General features: G+C 40.3%; 1 protein-coding gene across 3 annotated transcripts in view; it reads right to left on the bottom strand.

Moving 5' to 3' along the window:
* The window catches only part of dbo (Kelch-like protein diablo), a 137,291-nt gene that overhangs the window by 117,261 nt on the left and 6,586 nt on the right, over positions 1-13,444 (bottom strand). The window contains exon 2 of one of the 3 annotated variants that reach the window (XM_046610194.2): positions 6,796-6,847. The exons of the other annotated variants lie outside the window; for them this stretch is intronic. The gene's annotated coding sequence lies outside the window, so the exon portion shown is untranslated. The remainder of the gene's footprint in view (positions 1-6,795; positions 6,848-13,444) is intronic. 3 annotated transcript variants of the gene reach the window in all.

The raw sequence follows: 13,444 nt of genomic DNA, 5'->3' as shown, positions 1-13,444 counted from the left end.
CGGTGAAGAACTGAATTGATCGCAGCGCGTCGGGTTGATTCTGGTCAACGATCTCCATGTTTTTACCCTGGAATTTGCGTTGCCGAGGCTGCTTCCTTCCTTAAATTTGAGGTTCTCAAATTTTTACCCTTTATTACCATATTCACAATACAACGTGAATCAAACGAATGATTCACGGACTTGATTTTCCATGTTTTATTTATTCATTGCTTCTACGCAAGATACGTTTTCTCAAAAAAGATCTATTTTTGACGAATAATCATCAAGTAAGAACGTTCTGAAAGTATTTTTGCCATATGCCTTTCTTGAATAATGTAATCAAGTAACAGCTTGAACTGTATACAAAGATAAATATTTTAACAGCAGATGATTGAAAATTATCGACTGGAAAATTGGCTCAGTATAGTGTACTTAAGTACTGAATTTAGCGTTTCCCAAAAGCTGATGTAACTTTAACGGAAAATAGAGAGTAGTTGAACATATTTTTCGTTCTTTTGTGATTACTAGAACTCTAAAGTTTATCATTTCAAAATGTATGCATAGGAGCCTATTTCCATCAACTGTAATCTGAGGAATTAAAAAAGTCATCGAGAGCATTGTGAAAATAGAAGCTGAGAAAATACGAAGAAAATACAGAGAAATTTTTTCTGTTTTTCGATTGTATCGTCTCCTCTATTTATCGGTAATTTTTGGAGCTCACGAGCCGCTCTTACCTAATTTGATTGCTCTAGATTACTCTTATAATTCGGTCGGTAAAAAAAAAAAAACTCAATTCAAACAGGTTAAAAGATGTCTCCAATCAAGAAATTGATATTTTTTAGTTGAGAAATTCGATGCAATTACAGGGCCTGCGTAGAAAAAAATTATTTACTATACAGTCGTTAAAAAATTATCAAAAAATCACTGCCAGCATAATGAGTACCATAAAATATCTGCAAAAAATGTAAGAGATATAGGCAATTACTACCGAAGTTACGAAACTTTTAAAATACTGTGTGTACTTTTATGGGGGACGAGCTTCTTCGATTGCACCACAATCAGTTATTTATAGGATTTCTCTAAGATTGATGAAATTTCAATATCAACCAATTCTCAATAAAACTGATCAATCAGAGTTTTTCCATCGAGAATATCGGTAATATCTTCATCTCGCCTTTTTCTTTACTGATATCCAAAATACGTATTTCCTATCTAAAATTAGACGTTGTACGTGTAACTGCATTACGTTTTTCATTTACAACTTCTGTATCATTGTTAAGAAATTTCAAATAGCAACTAAATAACTGCATTAGTTCGATCTATTGGCAAGCCGATGAATTATCAAAATACCTGCTTCTCAAAATAAAGTTTCTCAAACATTTTGTGTAACCGTTCACGAAATTTTGCATAAAATTTTTTATTCCGACGCAAAGCAAAAGGGTATAAAATTTGGCACTGCGGCGTCACTCAGAGCCACATCGAGTTGTCCATGGAAAACGATCCTCGCAACCTTACTTGGGAGACGGATGACCGGAGGTCTGAGGTGTACAGTTCGTGCGCAAAAATGTAATTGTATGTAATTGAAGCGTAGCTGTAAGCTTTTTTTACGTCGTAGTCCGTCTCTAACGGTAGTGGTTGCATAAATTTTAAACCACCCAAAAGCCAGTCACGTTTCCAATTTTAAAACTGTACTTCTATAGCTTGACCGGTAATTGAAGATAATAGTATAGATTCCTCGAGGAGAGGGCTTCCGTAGTTTAAATTCAGAAGTAGGTTAGATAGCCGGATGGCAAGGTGGGTGGTTACAGCTTGTGTTTATTTACAATTTGCCGGTAAAGAGTTTCGTTGCGAGTTTGACGGGCGTCTTCAGTCCGTAGTGGCTATTATCAGAGCCAACTTTTTCAGCCGCCATTCTAATCGGTCTTCACCATATTTACTTTACTTATTTACTCGTATTTGTATCTCTCCTCCTTCCTCGTCTCCTTCTCATTCCCCTTTTCAAAGAAACGACAGTCCCGAATTGACTTTAGGCGGACGCTTAACATAATAACGAAATCGCTTATTAGCATACAGCTGTCCCAGGGAGTGAGGCGGAGAGAAACGCTATGCAGATTTTGATAAGGAGAGGACCTAGGGACACAATATGAACGGCCGCACCCCTTTGGGGTAAAAGGCGAGGCTTCACGCGGGGACGGTTTCCATATTTAACGAAAAGCCCGAGGCTGAATTGGTCGATAAATGAGATTCGGTCTTGTAATGTTAATGCATTGACCCGCGCGTGAACTCCGGCAAAGAAACTTGGTCTAAATTCTTCCTCTCGAGACTCGAACTGAACGAGGTAGGTGTTTATGGCGCTTAAGGTGAGGACGGTGGAGAGAGAAAGAGACGGGAATTCACAATGCCACGAATTACTGGAAATGTTTACAATTGTAATCATAGACGTATTGTTCTCCTCATCGTCCCTACACCAAAACCCACGAAATACACGTGATCCAAGGAACTGAACTGAATAACGCTTCGGAGCAACCGAGCTCCGTGTCAAACGTCTGCCCGCACAATGCCGCCAACATCTGGCATCGAAAAATCTATCATTTAAGCAAACGTCTGTTAAGTGGATCCATTTTTGGTGTCGCGCATATGTTCTCCTCCCTACACGACAACGACGACGGATTATTCTTGTTTCTTCGTGTCAGGTGGTCGTCTCTCCCCCTTGCTTCCAGTGCACGTACCGGTATTCAGTTTCCTAAGCATCGCTAGCAACACTTGCCTCGCACACCTTGAGCAAACCAGGGTGTTCGCTTTGCCAAAACGGTGAGAGTAAAGCTTCAATCACAACGCGATATGTATTCTGGAACAGACAGTCTCGTCAAAATGACCAACAATGCTCTTCGGGATGTCTCTCCTTTGGTCCTGTTAGTCCGAATCAGGTTTTAAACTGCGTCAAGTCTCCTATCCGATACAATCCTTCAGCCTCTCACTCTCTTTGAGACAAGGGCGCTCAACCTATTCATACAAGGACAAATTGTTATCGTTAAGCAGATCTGCGACGAGGGGAACCCGGCATGCTACCGGGAAAACGTGATATCTAAAAGGGACGAAGACCTCGGCATGAGCGTAATGAAGGTAATAAATGGCAGGAGGCAACCGGAGAACCGGGGCCTGAGGGCAGGTGTGAGCACGCGCCTTCGCACCATCGCGTCTCGCTCCTTGAACCAAGGATTGTTGGTTAGGTACCCGTTGTTACCTGGACGGTCATGTGCACCCAAGAAGGCCGATAGGCGCACGCGTACTTCCCTCTCCAAATCCTTACAGGAATCGTCCTTCTCCACCTCCTCTTCCTTGACCTGATCCTCATCTTTTCTTTTCCCTTCAACATGCACGAGTTACTGTCACGGAAGTTGTTCCGGTTAGGTATATAATGTAGGTTTCTGTTCACGTAGAATCTCCATTTCCTGCACACTCCACCGCTTCAAATCATTCCAGATATTCCTTGTCACAATAGTAGTCAATTTGTAAACTTTGAACAGCGCGTTTTTTGACGGTTTATTGGTTTCCGGGAATACTTTACTCGTTATTGAGGAATGATTCGGCAAGACGAAAGAACGAGAGAGCCATTAACACCTTTTCCGATGGAGTCACTTGGTGTCAATTCTTGAACCATGCTTCATCGAATATCAACTCACCGACTGTCATACTAAAATCACAACAGTCGTTAACATCTAATATTGAAATTCAACTCCATTCAATCAGCGAGACTGATTTTGATAAAAATCGCCAACTCGTTCTACTAGGTGAAAATCCAAGTAACCGTTTCACCGTAAAATTTATCACACGATAAGGGCAAAGTGAGATCGATAAAATACCACCATATCGACCCAATGATTCGGTGGCCAAGGTTTGGTATCACCGACATTTGTCTGATGTAAAATAAACACGTGACGCAGGTCCAAAGCCGTCCCTTCAAAAATCTGGCCCCTTTTAGGCGTCGCACAATGAGGTAATGGGCATCCCAAGGGTATTGAGAGTTGGGCACCTCGTTCAATGGGCAAGAGGTGGGGAACGCTCATTGTACGGGACAAGTACCGGACAATGAACGCCGAGATTAAGAGCCCTCCGAAAAGATATCCTGGGTCTGCTGGTTTGGCGCGGGCCACGAGTATGTATATCAACAGGTTCTCCTTTCTCGCTTGACGTCTGTATCCGCGGGACTCTGGTTGAGCTCAACAGGTTGCGCTCGAGAGGCGGCACTGATTTCGTTAATCATGCGCGGTGATCTGATCGGACGGTCCTCCACTAACCGTTCAATGTATGGACAAGGCCCCACATCCATCTCTGTACCTTTCATCCTCGGTCTGGTATTACGTGCCGCATGACAACTGTGAAATGAATCAGACTTTTTCGTGGTTGTAGGTATAAATTATTACCGCGGCTTAGGTTAGGTTAGGTTATTAGCTGTTCTTCTTTCTTATACAATTAGTCATGGTAGGCTTCTGGGATGGTAGGATCTTGAGGAGTTTGTTTTATGAGTTATAAAGATTCAGGAAATAATTTTCCACAGACTGTGACTGATACGACTGATACCTTCAATTCCCAATTCGAAATTCGCCGTTCAATACGGCGGCGTTTTAAAACGAATGCGACTTGAACCAGTAAAATGGATACCTCGATACGCGCTCGTTTTGCTTGTCTCTCAGAGCGCGGGATTTGTACTGGCATTAAATGGATAAGAGATTGCGGAATTTGTCTTATCTCGTTTTAATAACGAGCAAGTATCCACTGTTCGCTTGCGTATCTCTCATTTGCGACGAGTATCACCCTGTAATTACCCAGTTTTTACAGGTTCCGACTGTTTTTAAGACCTAATTAACCAACTGGTGCGATACGACGGCCGGTTATTACTTCGGATTGCTTGTATACGGTTCCACACCGTTTAATCCGTCCCTACAGCGCGTGCATCAGGACTCTGGACGATCACCGACTGAAACTAACCTAAAACTGGGTTACTGCAATGTTTTGAACAACGGTGGTCAATGTCTGAAAAATATACGACTTATTATTAACAGGCGCAAATGCCTACGCAGAGAAGTAGCAATACAATGCCGGCACTGGATACAGATTCCTGTAACGGTATTTTACCGAAACTGCCAATAATATTGCAAGAACCTTCATCCAGGACCGGCCTAGGCTTACTACTCAGAGAAATCAATCACGCTCCCAAAATTGAGACGACAGAGGGTGAAAGGCGAGGGATAATCCGATCTGGACGTCCACCTAGGCTGCAAATCGCAAGCGAGAGACTGCCCGGCGACACGCGATGCAACCTGTCCCACCTATCGCCATTCCCGAGGCCCACAGGACCCGGAGGAACCGGACAGCTGCTTTCAGAGAACCTGTAGCCAACGAGATGCCACTCGGGTGATAAATATTGATAAAACAAGGTCAGCTTCTCTTTCTCAGGGCTCCTTAACTCCGTCGTTCGTAGACGTTACGTCGCCCTTCAGATACTGGCATTTCACCAGGACTCACAATCGGACTGTGGAGAAAGTTTTGTTGAATAAATAAAAAATTTCAAAATTGAACACAACGTTTGGGAATATCGATGCTCTATTGAGGTTATGGCGAACGGAACGATGTTTGTCTGGCAAGGAAATTATCACGGGCTGTGTTTATTAGCCCAGAAGCTTTCATAGAGTGGGTTCAGAAATGGGATACAGAATCAAAAAAACATCGGTCAAAAATAGCTTTCACTTTGGAAGATTATTTTTGAGCTCTGTTCTGACAAGTAACTACTGATTCTTAGTTTTTATTCTCATTCAAATCGTATGGTTTGTATGAATATTGATCAATCAGAAATTAAGTGCCCTCCGCGAAGTTGAATGAAGAAAACAACTAATTAAAGAAAGGGTCGGATTGGATCAGTCGATTTTTTCACAACAAGAAGTTTGCGATCATAATTCATGATCCAAAAGAAAATTGTAAAGAATATTATATATAAGCTGTAATGGAATAAAAAGAATTCAATAAAGAAAAAGAAGACCATTTTTCAAATCATCTCTCAAATTTATCTATGATCTAGCTATCGGCTGTTCATATTAAAAACACGTGTCCCGTACCTGAAATCAGTCGCGACTTTCAAAATATCAAAAGTGCCAAAATCCATAAGTCGATCCATATTAGCATCATATTTCCTCCTTAATACTTTACAAGTTTTATGTAAAACTTTTTTCGTAACACTTTTCGTTTCGGAAATATTCGTCTGAGGCAATTAAGACTGATCAACCTAAATTATAATTCAAGTTGCGGTACTGTGTATAGTGTTGAAATTTCAAGCGTTCACTGCAACATTTTCTTATACTAAACGAGAAAATGGAAAATGTAAGATTGGTCGAAATGGAGAAACAAAGATGAGAAACGAAAATGGGCATGGGAATGTATAACTAATTTTCTTACAAACTGCCAAATAAAAACTTTTTTAAAATCATTGTGATTTTGCGAGGAGGATAAACCAGTCTATTAAAATCAATTTTATAGTATCTCTTGAAGGGGTTTTGAGATTCCCTAAATTTATCTCTAACCAACAAATCAAATCAAATCACATCAATTTCGTGTAAGCGTAAGCCTAAAGAAAATATCCAAAACTCATTTTTCTACAATATTGTGATTTGCCTGAAATTTGAGAACTCACGTTGACAGTAAGTTAAAAAAATCTTCAACACCCAATCGATCGTTACTGTTTACGACGATCAAGATGACTCGGCTTAATTATCTCGATGACCGAAGTCGAAGTTTTTTCCGATCGTGATAATTTATACTCACCTTTTTTCGCGGTTTGTCCATTTAGCCAGTCACTGAGCACGCGACTCGCAACCTGCAAATATAAAAAGTAAAAAATGAACATGGCACGGGCCGCAGCCGAGTCTTGACCCATTTTTGGCAAATTGCGCGCTTGGACGATTCGCATATTTGAATATTATACATATATAGACGTCAATTCGAGTCTGGACTTCCGCTTTCTCGTTATTATTATTATACTACAACACGCGTGCGTATCGACGTCTCATGCATTCTATAAAGATGAAACGAACGAGGCGGAAAGGGAGAGAGAGAGAGAGAAAGAAAGAGAGAGAGAGAGAGAGAGAGAGAGAGAGAGAGAGAGAGAGAGAGAGAGAGAGAGAGAGAGAGAGAGAGAGAGAGAGAGAGACGGGAAAGGAAGGGAGGAGGGGGTGAACCGATTGCAGGCATCTGGTACCCGTTCGAATTTTCCCTCGAATCTCCGGTTCAGCAACGCTTCGGTTGGAACGGGTATATTAACGCACATATAACCCTACACACATCGATTCGATGAGCGAATAAAAAGACGAGATTGAAGCCAACGATCAACGATCTGTTGCACTGGCCATAAATTTTTTTTTTTTTTTTTTCCCCGTTTTTTCCACCAAGACCCGTTACAATTATGCATCATCGGGATTCAAGAAGCTGTTCAGACTATACACGGTAAACGAGACGATCGGCTTCTGGGCGTGTGTGCACGTCTCGCCAATTTGCTTTACATTTTTCACTTCCTCAATGCCAAATATACCTGCAAACAATCCCCCGAAAACCGGCCACGATATCGCTTTGCCAACCGCCTAATAAAATCAAAATACCGCAAGATCATATAAAATAAATCGGATACCATAAATTTTAATTGAAATTGAAGTACGGTTGAAGTACAGAAGTTTTTAACAAATTTAGAAAGAATTTATCCTCTTTAAATTAGTAAAACAAATATTTGTTACGTAAATTTAGTTTTTCAACAAGACAATTTGGATTGATTAAGCAAAAGTTGTAGCCAACGAGGCATGAAACGTTTTTGCAACTGAGCCGAAGGGTTTGATTTTGGTCGTCCAGCGTCTAAAAAATGTTGGTAAAAATCGGCTTGGTTACCGTTGCACAGTGAGTTAAGTATCCTTGGTTCCTCACGCTGGCGTTTTGCGCTTATGTATTCGGGTAAGCCTGACCGCAGGATAAACCTGCAGCTCTCTTTATTGTTTCGGCATGGGCAACCTGCTGCGGGTAAGGGTTCAACGACTGCTGCAGGGCGTCGAGCTTTTTTTTAAATAAGTAGATCGGATTTGCTAGCCATAAAAACGTGGCGCCCTGCTGCAAGCCGACCCTCGCGTGCAGGATTCGCCTGCAGCCCATCACGAGCAGCTGGTCTTGGGTGCGATGACACTTGCGGGCGCTGTTGGTGAATCTCTTTCGCAATAAGAAGAAAAAGATAAGAAGAAGAGGAAGACGACTCTTTTCCTACCGCGAATCGGCGAGCTGAATGGGACGGCGGAATAACTCCGAGTGTGTGTGTGTGTGTGTGTAAAATGTCGGTCTGTAATGAGTACAAGAAAAGTAATTCAATTCCCGAAATCAAGATTCACATTCTCGTATCCGGATGTGCACGGAAAATCGGGTAAGAAGGTAAGTGTAAAATCGTTACAAGAAAAATACGACGCTCGGTATATCGTGATTAAAAATTTTCGTAATAAATATATTTATTACAAGTGTCATTGGTAATATTTCAATACCTAAATATTCTAATAAGAAGGACATTTTTATAATGAGATTCGGAAAACTAGTGAGAAATTAAGCGAAATTACGATAAAAATTTCTTGTAAACGGTTGTTGGTCAAAATTTATGTTTGAACGAAGATCGAGTTCTACGTAGAAAAATGTACGCAATTTGTGAAAAAAAAAATTCATTTGTAAGCTATATGTAATCACTAGAAATTCTCATAAAATATTTAGAGTACAGTTTGATTATTATTGGAATCACAAGACAATGTGGTACAAGTAACGCTATTCAGTATGATTGTAGTTAGCATCACTACATTTTCTGGTTACTCTAGCAATAAATTTGTTTTGTTTAGCTAACTACATTTTATCAATTAAATAATTTCTCATCATCGATCTATCGTAGCAACTACAATAAATTATCCTAATAGTTACAAGAAAATAAAGTATGAGTAACCATAATGAAAAACAACAGTAACGCATACTAGATTTTCTGGTTCCGACTACAAGACCTATGTACATTTTCTATCCAGAGCTATTTTTTGGTTCCTCTACCTATGATAAAGAATGAAAATAGCCATCGGACTATTTATAAACAATCGTTACTTCGATCCTTAGGATTGTCTGAAATTCAGCTAGTAAATCGTAAGAAAGAAAATATGCACTGAGAGAAATTTTTAGTTCCGGTTACCGCTCAGTCCTTAACTATTTTCATTTTTTACCACAATCGAAAAATATAGTTCTAGGTAGAAAATGAAAATTAGTTTTCTAGCTGTTACCGGAAAGTCTAGTATCCGGTACTGTTCTTTCTCATTACGATCACTGTTGCTATATTTTCTTGTAACTGTTGCTTGTGCAACAATGAAGCCTTATTTAACTAAAAAAGTAGAGTAAACCTGACAAACTGATTTCGCGCTGCAATTACAAAAAAAGGATCGACAATAGCGCAAAATGGTTACGCGTATTTCGTTTTTCGTAATTCCAACAATATTCAAACATTTTTTTAACGAAACCTATTTCACCGAATTTTTCTAGTTACTGTCACAAATGAAATTTTTCTCAGTGTATCCATAATTCAAACATACACCTCCTTGAAAGTAGTTTTAAAATTGTTCGTCAAAAATTTTCCCATCATATTTCGCTATGCCAACGTTACCAACTTCAGCCTTGTCCTTTCCAAAGGTACGTGTAAATCACTAGGTGAATTTTATTGTAACGAGCCGAAATGACTAGCCTATCGTTCCCAGACCAAAGGCACGCATGATCAGGGTTTGAAAACGCGATACTGTTACGTAATGGCGAACGAAATGCCGAGACCGATACATCCGGATAAAATCAACGATCAAATAATCAAATGAGGAGGAGGTCATGAATATACGGTATCCAGCAGTACGTCGATATACGATAAGGAAGCACCGACTCGCAACTGCCTCGTGTTTTACTCTGAGCCAATCAACGTGCCCACCAAACAACGCGAGTGCACCAAGCTCGTCAATTAATATTTAAGGGTCCAGATCGCTATCAGGATCGGCCAATCACCCAACGTTATGTAATTACGCGAAGCACGGTACGGTCACTGTCATCAGCGCGGCCATTGATGATCACTACAGCTACGTATCCAGTTAAAATGATCAATTCGCGAGCTGAGAGATTGCAAAATGAAGAGAAGTCGATTTAAGGCTGAATCAATTTCTGTTCATCCCTCGTCATGATTTATACCGTGCATTTTTCACAGCATTTTCAGTTTATCATGCACGTTGATCTATATTCGATCATTTTATCCGTTTGTGAAATTTGATGACCTGTATTTCCTTGTTTCCCCTGCCTCTCGATAACTTTACATTTCTTGGATTACACTACGGTGACCAGAATCTGACATATTTTCTCTTTGTATTATCTTTTGCATGTTTTTAATTTTCAGCAGAATCTGCTGTTGAATTGGTTCCGCATTTCTCCACATGAGCTTGAGTTGATATCAAAACTCTCGTTGCTTCGAGTCACTTTGGTACCAATATAGTTATTAAAACATTGTTCTGAAAAATTTCTAACGGTAAGTAATTGTATCAAAGGTGTCGAAAGAATAATCCAAAATTGTGTAAAAAGACGTTCGATTACTACTGAGAATTTGTGTCACGATTTTAGCGGATGATTAATTGTACCGGATCGGGCTACGAGTTGAATTTTGCCATAACATAATTTAGGTGGAAAGTGCACGTGCTGTCAAAACTCAGCTGTTTATTCAGTAAGCCAACGTCGACTACCCGCTGAAGAGTATTCTTTCACAAAAAATTAGTTCTAATAATCCAATCGAAAGGGTGACTTCGGTATTTACGAGCTAAAATCAACTGACCTGGCAGGACGCGGTCATTTTACGTACTTATCAGAAATGTTTCCGTCAAAAATTTTTGGTAAAGAAAGTATTGAAAAAGATGTCTCAACGTTTCAGAACAGGATGTGTATGGGTTTGTTTGTCTACCGTCGATACGGAGTACCGGCTAACTCATTAAATTCCTCTGCAGTCAATCCGACTGATATCTCAATGGAGTCTGAAGGTGAACATCGATAACGTGCCGTGAAAGTCTTTCATGACGGTTTTAACGACGTCTCAAATTATTTTATGCCAGTCGTAAATTATTGCCGTATACACTTCCGTGGAACGGATGTGTGCCAGCATCGCGATGATGTTCGGTTTCATGGTGTAATTCCAATCGTTATACCATGTGTAAAATTAACTCAACCATGATCAAAACAATTACACATTCGGATGGCAATGGTATGGAATAGTTCAACCGTTTGAAACAGCGTATAAATCCCTCTTTTCTTGACCTCATCCGTTTATGAATTTCTTATTACTTCTTTGAAAGTATTTTTATCCGACAATATTCGAACATTCTTTTCAACGATACCTGTTTTACTGAATTTTTCTATTTACTGTAACAAATGAAATTTTCCTCAGTGTTGTCAAAATTGATCGCCAAACGGCACGTGTTGAAAAAAAACAATCAGTAACTGGCTGCCGTTAAAAATTTTCTGAAAACTGGACAGCACATCGAAGTTCTCAATTTAAATTAGTCAATGTGCTGTCATAAAAAAGAGGGAATAATATAAAAAAAAAAAAAACTCTCGAAGAGCAAGGTTCGTGATCAGGGATAAACATCGATGGATTTTGCTTTGCTCACACGATTACAGTTTGCAGTATTATTGGAGGACTCGAAAGGCACGAGTGGAGATAGGTATTAGATCGTGTTACATGCGGTGAGAACGTCATCGGCACGATTCGCGATCGTTTGAATGCACGCAACGTTGTACGGATCTAGGGAAGCTCGGCGGGAATATTGTTTACTGACAGATTGAACGTGTGCGATGGTACATTGCATACCGATTATCAAACCCTCGGTCACGAGTCGCAGTCGCTTCAAGCCTGTTGAAAGAGAGAGGGAGAGAGAGAGAGTGAGACAGAGGGTGAAAAAACCTGGAATAAAATAAAACCGACAAGAGCAAAATGTACAATATTATTTTTAATTACAAGACGAGAAAAAAAAAAACGTGTAAGTAAAAAATTGAAACGCGACGAAGCGGGATGGAAAACGTAAGGCAGATATATAATACGAAAATCTAGGGAGTCAATCTAGAGCAAACAGGCGTGCGTCGCCGTTCATAATCGGTTGCCGCGGATCTCTTTGCAGCTGAGTTGTGCAAACAGTATAAAACGTATTCGAAGGCGTAGAGCTCGGTGCTGTCTACACTCAGGGGCAACCGACGATTCCCAATCAAACGCTGCCCGCAACTTATGCGAGCCAGTTTGTTTGCCCGGCGCCGTTCTATTTATGCTTTTTACAATATTTGTCGTACGTATAGGAGGCGAAGGCGTGCGCGCGTATTACTGCATTTCGTACGAGTCGCGTGTTTTTATCAGTTAATCGTGTGCCATCTCGATTTACCGCGCCCCCGAGGACCGTGCCGCTACTGCAATTATCATTTCATATATACGCGAAAGCACAATAGCGTAACTTTTATCGGCCTTTGGAGACTCGGATGATGCGATATGCGCGCACTCTGGCGGTCAAACGCTTCACTCCGCAGCGCGCGGACTCGGCAACTCCGCCGTCTAGGTAATTTCCCGTGGTTCGTGGTTTCGACTAAAGTAGGACCTCGGTTATCCCATAGACGTGTAAAGATAGATTGAGCGCTCTTATGAGCCGCTTGAAGCAAACATTTAAAGGACAGAAGTATGCCGGGAGTACTCCTTTCTCTCTCTGACGATATTTGTGGGGAATTAGGCGAAATAATGCGCCTATATCTATAGCTGTTCCACTTCCACTACGCTCTTGTCTCCCGGTATGAAACCGATTGATAAGAGAGAGCAGTACTCCCGACATATCTCTGTCTTTTATATGTAAGCTTCAGTACCTTTTACAGGAGCGCACAGTCTATCTTTATAAGTCTATGGGTTATCCGAATCATAACTTGATTTATCCCAACTTTGGCTGGTTAAAAGAAAATATTGCTGATTGAACGATAGATCGTATCAAAAGTTTTGACATTTCAAAAATGCTTCGTCATGCAAGTGTAAGTATAAGGATATTTCAAAATCCCTTATTTTTCTCACAGATTTACATGTGTGTCAGTTTGTATTGTAGCTACCTTGTGATAATACCGGGCATACGACAAAATCACTGATAACACTGAGAAAAATTTCATTTGTTACAGTAACTAGAAAAATTCAGTAAAACAGGTATGGTTTAAAAAAAACTGTTTGAATATTGTCGGAATTACGAAAAACGAGGTACGCCTAACCATTTTGCGCTATTGTCGATCTTTTTTTGGTAATTGCAACGCAAAATCAGTTTGTACGGCTTACTCTACTTTTTTAGTTAAATAAGGCTTTAACGTCGATTTATCGTCGCACAAGCATCAA

This window comes from Neodiprion pinetum, chromosome 2, assembly GCF_021155775.2.
Source record: "Neodiprion pinetum isolate iyNeoPine1 chromosome 2, iyNeoPine1.2, whole genome shotgun sequence".
Taxonomy (NCBI): Eukaryota; Metazoa; Arthropoda; class Insecta; order Hymenoptera; family Diprionidae; genus Neodiprion; species Neodiprion pinetum.
Note: the sequence above shows the minus strand (reverse complement) of the source record. Positions and strands in the feature narration are given on the sequence as shown.